At 40.5% G+C, this 16291-nt stretch overlaps 1 protein-coding gene and 1 long non-coding RNA gene across 3 annotated transcripts in view; one reads left to right on the forward strand and one right to left on the reverse strand.

The window, feature by feature from the left end:
* LOC306659456 (5-hydroxytryptamine receptor 2A-like) overlaps positions 1-16291 on the forward strand; it is a 78443-nt gene that overhangs the window by 38317 nt on the left and 23835 nt on the right. The window lies entirely within an intron of this gene.
* On the reverse strand, positions 37-13443 carry LOC306659461. Of its 2 annotated transcripts, XR_013763303.1 has the most exons (5): positions 13194-13300; positions 12669-12729; positions 9578-9708; positions 8246-8391; positions 37-87 (listed from the first exon to the last, which is right to left on the reverse strand). It is a non-coding gene; the product is annotated as an uncharacterized lncRNA (long non-coding RNA). The 2 variants fall into 2 exon arrangements; XR_013763304.1 differs by lacking the exon at positions 37-87 and having other exon boundaries at positions 8162-8391; positions 13194-13443.

A 16291-nucleotide genomic window follows, 5' to 3' on the forward strand; every position in this document is an offset into this window, starting at 1 on the left:
AATCCATTATCTATACTTAACTAGGCTCTATTGGAGTTCCACAGCCAGCACGGAAAAAAAATCTGGACCACTATCACCAGCTCCCTCCTGAGGACAGAAAATGGTGAAAATTACATTTCAGAGGTGGCCAATGGAATATTTTTCACCAATGGACATCATGATGTGTTTGTTAGCTTGGGACCTTAGTTTTGTCACTCTTCATTTGGGAAAAAAATGTTAGATTTACTCAGTATGATTTTCTAATTGAACTATCTGCATCTTTTAAAGGTAGAACCCTTTAAAACTTTCTTCTGTTCTTAAAGTAGAAGTCAGAATCACACATTTCTACTCTACCAAAGGGTCTTTAAGAACTTCTCACCACCCATGCACAGGAGTCTATGTCTACATTACAGTGGAAGATAGCTCAGGAAGAAAGACACCAAAATATGACTGATGTATTTGGAATGGTCACAAATGGATCCAAAGAAATTCAATGAAAAGAGGTAATGGAAGAATAAGGTATCAAACATTTCTTTTTTTTTTTTTTTTTTCAAACATTTCTTATGAGAATTATTCCATGGAAATGCTTCCTGCTGAACTACAATTTCACCTGGGATTGGGAATACAGACAAAATGGTTAAAATTGAATTTGAGTTCAAGGTCAGCAAAAATGGCTACTGCTAAGTCTCTACCCATCTACTTTAGAGAAGACCTAGAGAATCCCTACAGAAAAGATAACCCATGCCAAGGAAAAATGTCCTCTCACAAGGCCTTGAGAGTCAGTGAGCTCCTCTCCCCAAGCAGCTCCAGATACCTTCTTGCCATCCTGTATAAAGAAAAAGACTACAGAATGAGTCTATAAGCCACCTCCATGGGGCCAAGGCAACGAGGCTCCACTGTCCCTTCATGACCCTCTGGAATGCACTTGCCAAATTTAACACAAAGCAAGAGGAGAGGGAAAACAACTTGGTAAAAATGTTTATTCTGTAGTCTTTGGCTCTAATCTGTCATATACTCTCAGAACAAATTAGAAATAGCCTACTACTACTGTGTGTGTGTGTGTGTGTGTGTGTGTGTGTGCGCGCGCGTGTACACGTGCGTGCACGTGTGTGCACTCATATGAATGTATGGTTTATTTACTTCTGCATCATTTTAGATGTTTAGTCTATTTCAAATTTACTATTTCTTAAAGAATGAAGATTTTTTTTTTCTGCTACATTTCTCAATTATAGAAGTGCTCTTCAAGATTAAATTTTTCTTTTTGAAAAGTTAGTCATTCATTTTTAGGACACACTGATTGCACTGGAAAAATGAAATGGTTTAATCTTTCAAATTGTAATATTTGATTTTTTAACCACTTTAAAATATCCTTTTAGCCTATTTAATATTCAGTTGCTATGGAATACTAATAGTTCAGGACCCATAGTCTCATTTTCAATTTGTCAAAACCTGTAGAGCCCCAAAAGCCCATAATGAACATGTCAGAAAAATTAAACCAGTACATATGCACAACTTCCTTTTCCAAATTTCCCTGTGTCCCTCAGGATATTATTTTTTCATTCCTCTACTCCATTAAAGAATTGGCATAGATTGTCCTCCGCCAGGAGGGCTGGGAGCGGGCGGTCAGTCGGCCCTACCTATTCCGGTCTGACCTTGTTGGGGAGTGTCCCCTTTCCTTGTCCCTGGTCGATATCTGGCGCCCAACGTTGGGCCCCTCAAGGCTGATCCACAGCCAAAGCAAAGAGGCAGTTTTGAAACCGAAAGTACTGGCAGATTGGGCCAAGCGAGTTCCGAGGTCCTGGTGCCTGATTTAGGAAAATCAGAGTGCTTGTGCTACTCAGGTGACAAGGGTTTTTTTCTTAAATACTAAGAAATCAAGAGTAAATAATCGGCGATCCAAGATGGCAGACTAGAGGATGACTGCACCTCCAGTCGCTCCAGAAGCCAGGATTTAAGAAGGGGAGGCATTGAGAGATTTGGACTAAAATAGAGCCACGGGGTGAGTCTCCCTCACCCAGTGAAGCTCGGCCTGGGCAGCAGGCACGGATAGGGGCGGCTTATCAGAGTAGGGCAGGGCAGCTAGAGACTTCCCCAGGCAGCCCTGCACACTCGGGTGGTGGGCTACTCCCACACAGACAGCTTCTCCAGCTTCTCGGAGCAGGCCCCCAGTGAGAGCCTTTCTGAACAGAACCAGCTCCAAGTCCCTGAGCCAGTGTGGTGAGCTCCAGCCGCAGGTAGCTTCAGGGACCAGGACAGGGCAGCCAGGGACTTCCCCAAGCAGCCCGGCTCCCTCCAGTGGGAGGCGCCTTTCCAGGATAGCTTCTCGGAGCAGACCGCCCAGTGAGAGCCTTTCTACACAGAGCCAGCCACAAGTCCCCGAGCCAGCGGAGAGCTCCGACCGCCAGCAGCCTCTGGGACCAGGGCAGGGCAGCCAGAGACCTCTTCAGGCGGCCCTGCACCCTTCAGCCGCAGGCTATTTCCACGATACAAGATGGCGGACTAGAGGGTGACTGCATCTCAAGTTGCTCCAGAACCCAGGATTCAAGAAGGGGAGGCATTGAGAGACTCGGACTAAAATAGAGCCACGGGGTGAGTCTCCCCCACCAGGTGAAACTCGGCCTGGGTGGCAGGCCCAGATAGGGGCAGCTTATCAGAGTAGCGCAGGGCAGCTAGAGTATTCCCCAGGTAGCCCTGCTCACTCCGGCGGTGGGCTCCTCCCACACAGCCAGCTTCTCGGAGCAGGCCCCCCAGTGACAGATTTTCCACACAGAGCCAGCTTCAAGCCCTGGAACCAGTAGTGGGCTAGGGGCAGCTTTCTTCGGAAGCACTGCATTATCAAGTTACTCCAAGAATTTAGGCTACTGAAGGCTGGGAGGAGATACACTGGAAATCTACAGGGACTCTATAAGCCAATAGAGGAAATCTGCAATATCACAGAGTCCCACTGACATCTGACCAATATGAGAAAACAAGGGAAGAAAATGTCCGAAACAAACCTAGATACTATATCAATAAAACCCAATGACAGCATAGCAGAAGAAATGTCAGAAAGGAAGTTCAGAATGTACATAATTAAAACAATCAGGGAAGCAAACGAGGAGATGAAAGAGCAAATGCAGGCATTGAAGGAGGAGATGAAAGAGCAAATGCAGGCATTAAATGATTGCACCAATCAGCAGTTAAAAGAGCAAATACAGGAAGCAAGAGATCATTTCAATAAAGAGTTAGAGATACTGAAAAAAAAAAAAAAACAGAAATCCTTGAAATGAAGGAAGCCATAAACCAAGTTAAAAACTCCATAGAAAGCATTACCAATAGGATAGAACACCTGGATGACAGAACCTCAGATATTGAAGAAAATATTTAATCTTGAAAACAAAGTTGACCAAACAGAAAAGATGGTAAGAAATCATGAACAGAATCTACAAGAATTATGGGATATCATGAGAAGGCCAAATTTAAGAATTATTGGGATTGAGGAAGGCTTAGAGAAACAAACCAAAGGAATGAACAATCTATTCAATGAAATAATATCAGAAAAGTTCCCAAATCTGAAGAATGAAATGGAAAACCAAGTACAAGAGGCTTATAGGACTCCAAATATACAAAATTACAAGAGACCCACATCAAGGCACATTATTAGGAAAATACCTAACATACAAAATAAAGACAGAATTTTAAAGGCCACGAGAGAAAAGAATCACATTACATTCAAGGGGAAACCAATAAGAATATCAGCAGTTTTTCAATCCAGACCCTAAAAGCTAGAAGGGCCTGGAACAACATTTATCAAGCCCTGAAAGAAAACGGATGCCAACCACGAATCTTATACCTAGCAAAACTTACTTTCAGATTTGACAATAAGATCCTTCCATGATAAACAAAAGCTAAAGGAATTTACAAAAAGAAAGCCAGCATTACAGAACATTCTAAGCAAAATATTCCATGAGGAAGAGATGAAAAACAACGATGCCAATCAGAAACGGGAGGAACTAGCCTAAAGGAATAGCCAAATAAAGGAGAAACGAAATCATGTCAAAAAACAAAAATGAGTCAAATGACTGGGAATACAAATCATATCACAATAATAACCCTGAATGTTAATGGCCTGAACTCATCAATCAAAGGACACAGACTGGCAGATTGGATTAAAAAGAAAAATCCAACAATATGCTGCCTGCAAGAGACTCATCTCATAGAAAGAGATACCCATAGACTAAAGGTGAAAGGATGGGAAAAAATATACCATGCACACGGACACAGCAAAAAAGCTGGAGTATCCATTCTCATTTCAGATAATGTGGACTTCAAGCCAAAACAAGTCAGAAGGGATAAAGAAGAACATTACATACTGCTTAAGGGAAGCATAAATCAGCAGGACATAACAGTCATAAATATCTATGCCCCGAACATTGGCTCATCGATGTACATCAAACAAATCCTTCTCAATTCCAGAAATCAAATAGACCACAACACAATAATATTAGGCAATTTTAACACACCTCTTTCACCGCTGGACAGATCGTCCAAACAAAAATTGAATAAAGAAAAGCTCATTCCAATACTCCTGAAAGTATTCCATGAAATAGAAGAGGAGGGAACCCTCCCAAACTCATTCTATGAAGCCAATATCACCCTGATACCTAAACCAGACAGAGACACATCAAGGAAAGAAAATTTCAGACCAATATCCTTAATGAACATCGACGCAAAAATTCTCAACAAAATTTTAGCAAATCACATACAAAAATATATTTAAAAGATAGTGCACCACGATCAAGTGGATTTTATCCCAGGGATGGAAGTTTGGTTCAACATCCAGAAATCAAAAAATGTCATTTACCATATCAACAGACTTAATGTTAAGAATCACATGATTATTTCAATAGATGCAGAAAAAGCATTCGATAAAATACAGCATCCCTTCATGCTCAAAACACTAGAAAAAACTGGGAACATTCCTTAACATTGTAAAGGCCATCTACACTAAGCCCATGGCCAATATCATTCTAAATGATGAAAAACTGAAAGCATTCCTCCTAAAATCTGGAACAAGGCAGGGATGCCCTCTTTCACCACTTCTATTCAACATCATCCTTGAGACTCTAGCCAGAGCAATTAGACAAACCAAAGAAATTAAAAGGATACAATTGGAATAAAAGAACTCAAACTATCCCTGTTCGCTGATGACATGATTATATATTTAGAGGAACCTGGAAATTCCACCAGAAAACTCTTAGAACTCATAAGTGAATTCAGTAAAGTAGCAGGTTACAAGATCAATGCCCATAAATCCAACGCATTTTTATACATAAGTGATGAATCTTCAGAAAGAGAAATTAGGAAAACTACCCCATTCACAATAGCCTCAAAAAACATAAAATACTTGGGAATCAATCTCACAAAAGAGGTGAAAGACCTCTACAATGAGAACTATACAACACTAAAGAAAGAAATTAAAGAACACCTTAGAAGATGGAAAGATCTTCCATGTTCTTGGATAGGAAGAATTAATATTGTCAAAATGGCCATATTACCTAAAGTGCTATACAAATTCAATGCAATTCCAATTAAAATCCCAATGACGTACCTTACAGAAATAGAGCAAGCAATTATGAAATTCATCTGGAAGAATAAGAAACGAGAATAGCTAAAGCAATCCTCAGTAGAAAGAGCGAAGCAGGGGGTATCGCAATACCAGATCTTCAACTCTATTACAAAGCAATAGTAACAAAAACAGCATGGTATTGGTACCAAAATAGACAGGTAGATCAATGGTACAGAATAGAGGACATGGACATAAACCCAAATAAATACAATTTTCTCATACTAGACAAAGGGGCCAACAATATGCAATGGAGAAAAGATAGCCTCTTCAACAAATGGTGCTGGGAAAACTGGAAAACCATATGCAACAGAATGAAATTAAACCCCCTACCTCTCACCCTGCACAAAACTCAACTCAAAATGGATCAAGGACCTCAGAATCAGACCAGAGACCCTGCCATCTTATAGAAGAAAAAGTAGGTCCAAATCTTCAACTTGTTGGCTTAGGATCAAACTTCCTTAACAGGACTCCCATAGCACAAGAAATAAAAGCAAGAATCAACAACTGGGATAGATTCAAACTAAAAAGCTTTCTCTCAGCAAAGGAAACTATCAGTAATGTGAACAGAGAGCCTACAGAGTGGGAGAATATCTCTGCCACTCATACTTCAGATAGAGCACTAATTTCCAGAATGTATACAGAACTCAAAAAACTGTACACCAAGAATACAAAGAATCCAATCAACAAATTGGCTAAGGAAATGAACACACACTTCACAGAAGATGTACAAGCAATCAACAGATATATGAAAAAATGTTCAACATCTCTAGTAATAAGAGAAATGCAAATCAAAACTACCCTAAGATTTCATCTCACCCCAATTAGAATGGCAATTATCAAGAACACAAGCAACAATAGGTGTTGGCAAGGATGTGGGGAAAAACATACACTCATACATTACTGGTGGGGTTGCAAACTAGTGCAGCCACTCTGGAAAGCAGTATGGAGATTCCTCAGAAAGCTTGGAATGGAACCACCATTTGACCCAGCTATCCCACTCCTTGGCCTATACCCAAAGGACTTAAAATCAGCATACTACAGAGATACAGCCACATCATTGTCCATAGCTGCTCAATTCACCATAGCCAGATTGTGGAACCAACCTAGATGTCCTTCAGTTGATGAATGGATAAAGAAACAGTGGCATATATATACACTGGAATATTACTCCACCATGAAGAATGATAAAATTATGGCATTTGCAGGCAAATGGATGAAATTGAAGAATATCATGCTAAGTGAGATAAGCCAATCTCAAAAAACTAAAGGACGAATGACCTCGCTGATAAGCGGATGAGGACATATAATGGGGGGTAGGAGGGGTAGTGTTAGGGTTAGGGTTAGTTTTAGGGTTAGGGATAACAATGATGGTAAGAATGGAGGAAGGAAGGACTGTATAGAGGGAAAAGATGAGTCGGATGGGTCGGGGGAAGGGAAAAGAAAATAACAGAATGAATCAAACAACTTTGCCCTATGTAAATTTATGATTACACAAATGGTATGCCTTGACTCCATGTACAAATGGAGAAACAACATGTATCCCATTTATTTAAATAAGAAAAAAAGAGTAAATAATGAGAGTCTTTAAAAAAAAATAAAGAATTGGCATAGCCAGGCATGGTGGCACTTGCCTATAATCCCACTGACTTTGAAGGCTGAGACAGGAAGATCACTATTTCAAGGCAAGACTCAGCAACCTAGTGAGGCCCTAAGCAACTTAATGGGAACCTGTCACAAAATAAGAAATAAAAAGGACTGGAGATGTGGCTCAATGGTTAAGTGCCCTCAAATTTAATCCCTGGTATTGAAAAAGAAAAGAAAAAACAATTGGTGGGTTCTCTCACAATCTGTTCTCGTGGACTGGGGTCCAGGCAGCAGGCTATTTTTATTAAATATATTAATATATAAATATGTAATATTTAAATACATAAATATAAATATATTTAATATATTATATGTATATATAAATATTATATATAAATATATATTAAAATATTTTATTTTCAATTATAGGAATACTCCTCAAGATTAAATCTTCCTTTTTGAAAAGTTACTCATTCATTTTTAGGATACACTAACTGCACCGGAAAAATAGAATGGTCCAGTCTTGCAAATTGTAGTATTTGATTTTCTAGTTTCATTATTAACCACTTTAAAATCTCCTTTCAGCTTCTTTAATGTGCAGTTACTATGCACATAGTTAAGGATGCATAGGCTCATTTTCAATTTGTCAAAACTCACAGAGCCCCAAAAAGCCCATGATAAACAACATGTCAGAAAAATAAAACCAGAAGATATGCACAAATTTCCTTTACCAATTTCCCTGTGTCCCTCAGCATATTATTTTCTCATTCCTCTACTTCAATAAAGAATTGGTATAGCCAGACATGGTGGCACTCGCCTATAATCCCATGGACTTTAGAAGCGGAGACAGGAAGATTGCAAGTTCAAAGCCAGCCTCAGCAACCTAGTGAGGCCCTAAGCAACTTAATGGGAACCTATCACAAAATAAAAAATAAAAAGGCTGGGGATGTGGCTTAGTGGTTAAGTGCCCCCAAATTTAAGCACTGGTATTGAAAAAGAAAAGAAAAAACAATTGGTGGGTTCTATCACAATCTGTTTTTATGGACTGGAGTCCAGGCAGCAGCCTATACTTACTTGAGTGGTGGATGAAGATTAAGTATGATTTGAAATCTAGGGGGGTCCCAGTCTTCAGTCCCTCTGATCCTAGACTTAAATTTAATGTCCTGTACTATATCCATACTGGATTCAAAGTCTTTTCGAACATTTTCTTCATTTACAACCTGCATAACACATGAGAGAATTTAGGAAAACCTTAAGTAGGCATATTTTAAGAGTTTAAATAAAAAACGTTCAAATATGTTTCACATATTAAAATGTATCATGACAAAAAGTGTTTAAATAAAGAGCATTCAAATGTGTTTCCTGTATTAAAAGGAATCATGAGAAAAGTGTTTTTACCTGAACCATGGCAAGAGCCCTGCACCTCCACCTCACCCCCATCAACTACTACTAAGCTCACTTTTCTTAGTAGTACACTTTTAGTTTCTTCCAGATTGGAACTACTGCAACTGGGTCATTTTGACCTGGAATACTTTTCAGAAGACAACAGAAGCCTCCCTCCCTCAGTCAACAGGCTGGGAGGTGCTGACAGTCAGCACCCTCTTGTGGTCTGCTCCCTAGACACAGCTCTGTTCAGATGCTCCTGGCCTATCAATGTTCAGTGGCTCCACTCTGAAGCATTACACTTTCCCACTGCCATTCCTCAGATTAGCCTCCTGAGTACTGCACAATGTGACCACAGTCATTCCATTCTTATTCCCATAAGATCACCGCCCCCTACCCCCACCCACAGATGCACACAAACATGCATTATCAAATCACAAGTCACCCTGCTCAGTAGGATACCAGGTCTCTCCACTGATGCCCTTTGCCTAAAGTACCCATCATCTCATGTTCCTACCTGCCATGGTGTGCTCCAGACTACTAATTGCCAATCAGCCTTCTCAGGTTTCCCTAATAAGATTAAATTCTCCCTCCCCAACATTCCAGAGGGCTTTCTCCCTCCTCTTATTTTAGGCTTTGTCACAAAGTGCTCCACCACCACCCAGCTGCATGCTCAGAGGCGCTCTGTGCAACAAGGAAGCCAGCCTGCATTTTCAAATCAGGCAGCCTGGGACATGACTCCTGCTTGACCACTGACCAGCCCTGCTGAGGTCCAGGTCCAACATTTTAAAATAACAAAGATAAGAGCATCTACCTGATAGGACACATGGGATTAAAATGTGACTCACAAGCACAGTCCCTGGGCCACAATAAGCACTCAATAAATGCTGGTTTCATCTTTGGTTTCAAGTCTCCCCCATGAGGGATACCATATAAGAAATCATAAATATTTGAAAGAAATGGGCTCCGTAAATGAAGAATTTAGGAACTTTTAATTGAAGGCCAATTTACTTTAATACTTACTACTGAGTCACTTGCATTCAGGGAATCTGCCCGCTGACACTTAACTGCTGACAACATGTAGCACTTCTGGAATACTCGGTACAACTCTGGCTAACAGCTTGGCAGAATTGAAGTCTGTCTCATAAGAAACACTAAAGTAAAAAAGAGAAGTAAAACTTGGGTGACTATGGACATGAGGCACAGGCTCAGAGTCTTCCTCAAGTTTCTAACAGTTCTTTCTACCCGCAGCTCAAGGGAGGTTGTTGGGTGAAAGCACTATCAATCACTGGCTGGGTATCTTAAGCAACACAGATCATTCATACTACATGCACAGAGCATCATTTATGTATTGAGGATCCTAAGAATTAAAGGTGAAGAAAACATTAAATTTCAAGTCGCAAGGCCTGAGTGAAGCCCCACTTCAGCTACATAGCAGCACTGTGACCAGAGGCACATCCTGTGGCCTTAATTTCTATGTCTATAAAATGAGGTTTAAAAATAAGAAAACTGTTACTATTTCTTTGTAGTAGAATTGAAGATCTGGTATTGCGATACCCCCTGTTTCACTCTTCCTGCTAAGGATTGCTTTAGCTATTCTGGGTTTCTTATTCTTCCAGATGAATTTCATAATTGCTTGCTCTATTTCTCTAAGGTACGTCATTGGGATTTTAATTGGAATTGCATTGAATCTGTATAGCACTTTAGGTAGTATGGCCATTTTGACAATATTAATTCTTCCTATCCAAGAACATGGGAGATGTTTCCATCTTCTAAGGTTTTCTTCTATTTCTTTCTTTAGTGTTCTGTAGTTCTCATTGTAGAGGTCTTTCACCTCCTTTGTGAGATTGATTCCCAAGTATTTTATTTTTTTTTAAGGCTATTGTGAATGGGTAGTTTTCCTAATTATTTTTTCCAAAGATTCATCACTTATGTATAAAAATGCATTAGATTTATGTGCAATGATCTTGTAACCTGCTACTTTACTGAATTCACTTATGAGTTCTAAAACTTTTCTGGTGGAATTTCCTGGTTCCTCTAAGTATATAATCATATCACCAGCAAATAGGGATAGTTTGAGTTCTTCTTTTCCTATTCGTATCCCTTTAATATCTTTGGTCTGTCTAATTGCTCTGGCTAGAATTTCAAGGACAATATTGAATAGAAGTAACAAAAACGGCATGGTATTGGTATCAAAATAGAAAGGTAGATCAATGGTACAGAATAGAGGACATGGATTCAAACCCAAATAAATACAGTTTTCTCATACTAGATAAAGGGGCCAACAATATGCAATGGAGAAAAGATAGCCTCTTCAACAAATGGTGCTAGGAGAATTGGAAATCCATATGCAACAGAATGAAACTAAACCCATATCTCTCACCATGCATGAAACTAAACTCAAAATGGATTAAGGACCTTGGAATCAGACCAGAGACCCTGCCATCTTATAGAAGAAAAAGTAGGTCCAGATCTTCAACATGTCGGCTTAGGACCAGACTTCCTTAACAGGACTCCCATAGCACAAGAAATAAAAGCAAGAATCAATAACTGGGATAGATTCAAACTATAAAGCTTTCTCTCAGCAAAGGAAACTATCAGCAATGGGAAGAAAGAGCCTACAGAGGGGGAGAAAATCTTTGCCAATCATACTTCAGATAGAGCACTAATTTCCAGAATATATAAAGAACTCAAAAAACTTTACACCAAGAATACAAATAATCCAATCGACAAATGGGCTAAGAAATGAATAGATACTTCACAGAAGAAGATCTACAAGCAATCAACAAACATATGGAAAAATGTTCAACATCTCTAGTAATAAGAGAAATGCAAATCAAAACCACCCTAAGATTCCATCTCACCCCAATTAGAAATGTGATTATCAAGAACACAAGCAACAATAGGTGTTGGCGAGGATGTGGGGAGAAAGGTACACTCATACATTGCTGGTGGGGCTGCAAATTAGTGCAGCCACTCTGGAAAACAGTATGGAGATTCCTCAGAAAGCTTGGAATGGAACCACCATTTGACCCAGCTATCCCACTCCTTGGCCTATACCCAAAGGACTTAAAATCAGCACACTACAGAGATACAGCCACATCAATGTTCATAGCGGCTCAATTCACAAGAGCCAGATTGTGGAACCAACCTAGATATCCTTCATTTGATGAATGGATAAAGAATCTGTGGCGCATATATATATACAATGGAATATTACTCAGCCATAAAGAATGATAAAATTATGGCATTTGCAGGCAAATGGATGAAATTGGAGAATATCATGCTAAGTGAGATAAGCCAATCTCAAAAAACCAAAGGACAAATGATATCGCTAATAAGTGCATGATGACACATAATGGGGGGAGGCGGGGTTAGTGTTAGGGTTAGAGTTAGGGTTAGGGAGTGGGGCAAGAATGGAGGAAGGCAGGACTGTATAGAGGGAAAAGAGGGGTGGGAGGGGTGGGAGGAAGGGGAAAAAATAACAGAATGATTCAAACAACATTACTCTATGTAAATTTACGATTGCACAAATGGTATGCCTTTACACCATGTACAAATAGAGAAACAGCATGTATCCCATTTGTTTACAATAAAAAAAGATCATAAAATAAAAACCTCGTGGAAACTTTGGGACTGGCGTGACTTGAATATATGTAGAGTCCTCCAAAGGCTAAGGCCTTGGCCCCCAGGGTGGCACTACTGTCCAGAGGCATGGGACTCTTGGAGGGTGCAGCCTACTGGGAAGTCCTTAGGTCACTTGCGGTGTGCCCTCAGAAGGAGTGGGACCCTGGGCTTAAGTTGTGAAGGTTCTCCCTGACATACACTTCCACCATGCTGTTCCTCCTTCCACCTTTCTCACCAGAGGACTGTGCAGCTCCCATGCCTTTCAACCTCTCAAGCTGTGAGTTAAGTAAATGTTTTTCAAGTTAGTTGACTTGGCTGCTTTGCTGTACGAACACAAAGCCCCTAATTGGGGCGGTGGGGAGGAGAATGATTCATTTAGATGGTAATCCCCGTCTTCAGAACTGGCTAAACTTGATCTAAGACCCAAAGTTCACAGAGCCTCCAAGATACCCAGCCAGGGGCCTCAGTGCCTACGGGTGACAGTTACCTCTTAGAGGACCCGTAGGAACAACTGCAGGTTTCTCGGATGTCATTACACTCTCCAACTTCTGTGGGAAAATTAAAGAAAGAGTAGTCAGATAGTTCAGTCTGTTTCAATTAATAATAGTCAATTTTGTAAGAAGAACACAAGAACAACTCCCTGCTTCTCAAAAAGGACCAATTATTCCACATCTCTATGCTTTAGATTCTTCTGAGTTTCTATTATGAGACTCCAGTCAATGACCATAGACAGGATTTCATCTGAAATCTCACCAGAATATCATTGAGATATCATTAGATCCTAATGAATATCTGGTTCTTCATTCAGTTCTATAAGTGAGATTAGAGATTATCTGTCAAGACATTTCAAACAAGACAAATAACTTTTAAAAATATCAGAGACATAATTTGATTTGGGGATACGTTTCTTTGCATGCCCTTACAGTAGGGTGCTGTGTGTAATACGTGTTAGTAAGTGTGTGAAGAGCGGTGTGGGGGGCAGCCAGCAGAACCAACAAGATCCAAACCTTACCTACAATAACGAACCCATCAGAGTCGCGTCTGCAGTCCTCGTGCAACACATTATGATGAGTAGGCGTTTCAACAGTCGGGCTGACCTGTAACACCGCACAACCTAGAGAAAGGAGGGAGGGGATTTTCACCATCAAAAAGAGAAAGAAGGATTGGGGATGTAGCTCCGTAGTAGAGCACTTTCCCAGCAGGTGAGGCCCTGGGTTCAATCCCAGCAGTACAAAAAAAAACAATCAACAAAACAAATTGCAACCTGTAATACCCAGTTAAACAGAAAGTGAGGAGTGAAAGAGCTAAGAGAAGACATTAATTTTTTAAAAAATTCAGTTCTAGGAATAAAAAACCAGGCAGCCATTTTCCTATTCTTCAGAGATGAACAATTAAGTGAAAGGCCTTGTCTTTTGGAGTTCCTAATAATAATTTGCCTACTTTTGAGTATGTTTGAAATTTTCATAACATAAGGTTTTAAAAAAATATGAAAGAGGGTTAAAAACTTTCAGCTTCACAAGAAGGCAAACATATAGGCAATGTAAATACTGCACTGGATTGAGTAGTGTCCCCACCAAAATTCATGTCCACCTAGAACCTGTGGATGGTGGATGTGGCTTTATTTGCAAAGAGTCTTTGCAGATGTAATGGTGGGAAAGTAAGCTTCAGTTTTTGATTTTTTTTTTTTGAAAGGAAGCATTGTAAGTGACTATAAGATGACAAGTTTAACATATTCTGTGAGACATTATCTATGTCGTTGTGATTATATCAGCCATGAAGATAGTAAAGTGCTTTCAAGTCATCCAGAAATGAAGTGCTAAGTGACAGGCTCTGAGGGCCAACCAGATGGACAAGGTCAGTGGGTCCCAGCCATATGGAGCCAATGCCTGAAAGAGAGAGGCAGGACTGGAAACACAAATTTGGGAGACTGCAACTGAGAGGCAGAAGAAGAAAGCATTCACCTTTTCTATGTCAGCAGGCAGCACAAATGGCTCTGGTGAGAAGGAAGTCCAAGAAATGGCTCCTCCCCTGATTTGAACAGCACCTGCAATACAGCAAGTCATTGGAAATGGAGGAAAGGAAGTTCAAAGATTAAGAAAACAAAACAATTGTAGGGCTTAGGTGTTAAGTACTGCAAATAAATAAATACATAAAACCTAGAACAATTCTATAATAAATGAGGGCGGCAGCAGAAGAACCCTTGTGGTGGGAGTTCTTGCAGGTTTTGCCTTAGTGGGAGGCTACTGGAGGAACTGGAGGAACTGGGAGGAATCCCCAGAGAGAGTGCAGGAGAGCCACTGGAGTGGAGAACCATGAGACAAATGGAGAGAAGAGGAGAGGAGCCATGAGGTGGGAAAGGCAGAGGAAACATTCCAGAAGCACACTACTAGAATTGCAGGTTCACATCTTGACTTACCACAATTGACCCAAAACTTCTTGTTACATACAAAACCATGTGAAAAAGATCAGCATTGCTTCTCTAAAATGGTCTTCCTCCGGTTACAACTGAGAAGAAAGTGCAGAAGGTACCTCCTGCTGAATCGTCCATTCTGCACCCTTAGCCCCTCCACTCCTGGCAGTGACCAGCCTCAAACAAGCACATTTCTGCCATGTGCTTTCTTACTGAGGCACTGAAGGCAAACATTTCTGTGACAGTCACAAGAGTGAGTGTCCCAACCTGCTAAATGAGAACAAAATGCTGCAAATGTCCTGCTAATCATGCACTTCAGGATGATAACTAGAGGCAAGCAGGATCACTCAAATGCCTTTCTTCCTGTTCAAGAAAGAGTCTAATGCATGGAAAACTGGAGCCTTTGGGCTGTAGAAGGCCTTCTGGTGCTGGCGAACTTGTTTTGGTGAAGGACTAGCTAAGTGAATGTTGTAGGATTTGAGAGCTCTAAGGTATCTGTGGCACTGTAATCAGAAAGCAGCTATTGAGAAAACAAAACTTTTAAAATAAACAGTGGAGGCTAATTGGGCACCATGATGCACACCTATCATCCCAGTGACTCAGGAGGCTGAGTGAGGAGGATCACAAGTTCAAGAACAGCCTCAGCAACGAAGTGAGGCTCTAAACAATTTAGGAAGTTCAAGTCTCAGAGTAAAGAAAAAAAGAGCTGAGGATGTGGCTCAGTGTTTGAGTGCATTTGGTCCTTTACCCAGTATGAAAACCAAAAGAACAGGAAGCTGGGAGAATTTGGCCCACATAACTGCAGACCCCAAGTACAGAAGAACACAGAGAAGAATCAGACAGAGTGGATTCCAGTTCCAGCTCTCTGTTCACTAGCTGTGCCTCAGCCATGCATTTGCTCATCCCTTAAATTGGGATTATCACCTCTTAGAACATTAAGGAGAAAGGGAATGAGAAGGTGTTTATAAATGTGCAGATCTTGTGCAGATAAGAAGAACCAGGGGATTGATTCCTACAGCCTCAGGAAATGCTTTCAGGCTCAGGTATTTCCTGGAAAATGAAAGCTCCCTGACTGCCATTTGAGATGCCCTGGTCCTAGGAATATCCACGTCCTGGTGGCCGATGCCTGTTTTCCTCTTTGCTGCCCAGAACTAAATGAATCGCATCATCAGGACTTCTCTTCCATTTCAGGGAATAATCTGTTTATCAAGGTTGAGAGACTCTCCAAGCACTGAATGGTTTTCAGAGTCACTGAGAAGGGTTGCTGGGAGCCCCTGTATACGGATGAAAGGGGTTGAGCATCTGCATTTTTCTCAGGAAGAAGACAAGACAACAGGATGATTTCAACTTCCACAACTACTTCCTGTAGAGGGGTTCAACAAAGTGGTTTCAAAAAGGGGTATTCTAGGCCCTAAAGATCTTCTGTCAGTGACATTTTATAATTTGTCACTGTGATGGTTTTGGGGGGACAGGGCTTGCCTCCATGAGACACACTAACAGCAGACTAATCTCTTACTTAATAACTCCTAAATCTTCTAGTCATTCTGTCCTGAGTACTATCCAGGCAGGTGGACATGAGAAAGACCTGTAATGAGGGTCATTTTACACGAATTTGGTTTTTGCCTCAAAACCGGACATTGAAAGACTGTCCAAAATCTATTCTTCAGTTATGAATAAAGTGTTAAAGATTGTCATCATCT

Source organism: Sciurus vulgaris (assembly GCF_902686455.1).
Source record: "Sciurus vulgaris genome assembly, chromosome: 4".
NCBI classification, from domain to species: domain Eukaryota; kingdom Metazoa; phylum Chordata; class Mammalia; order Rodentia; family Sciuridae; genus Sciurus; species Sciurus vulgaris.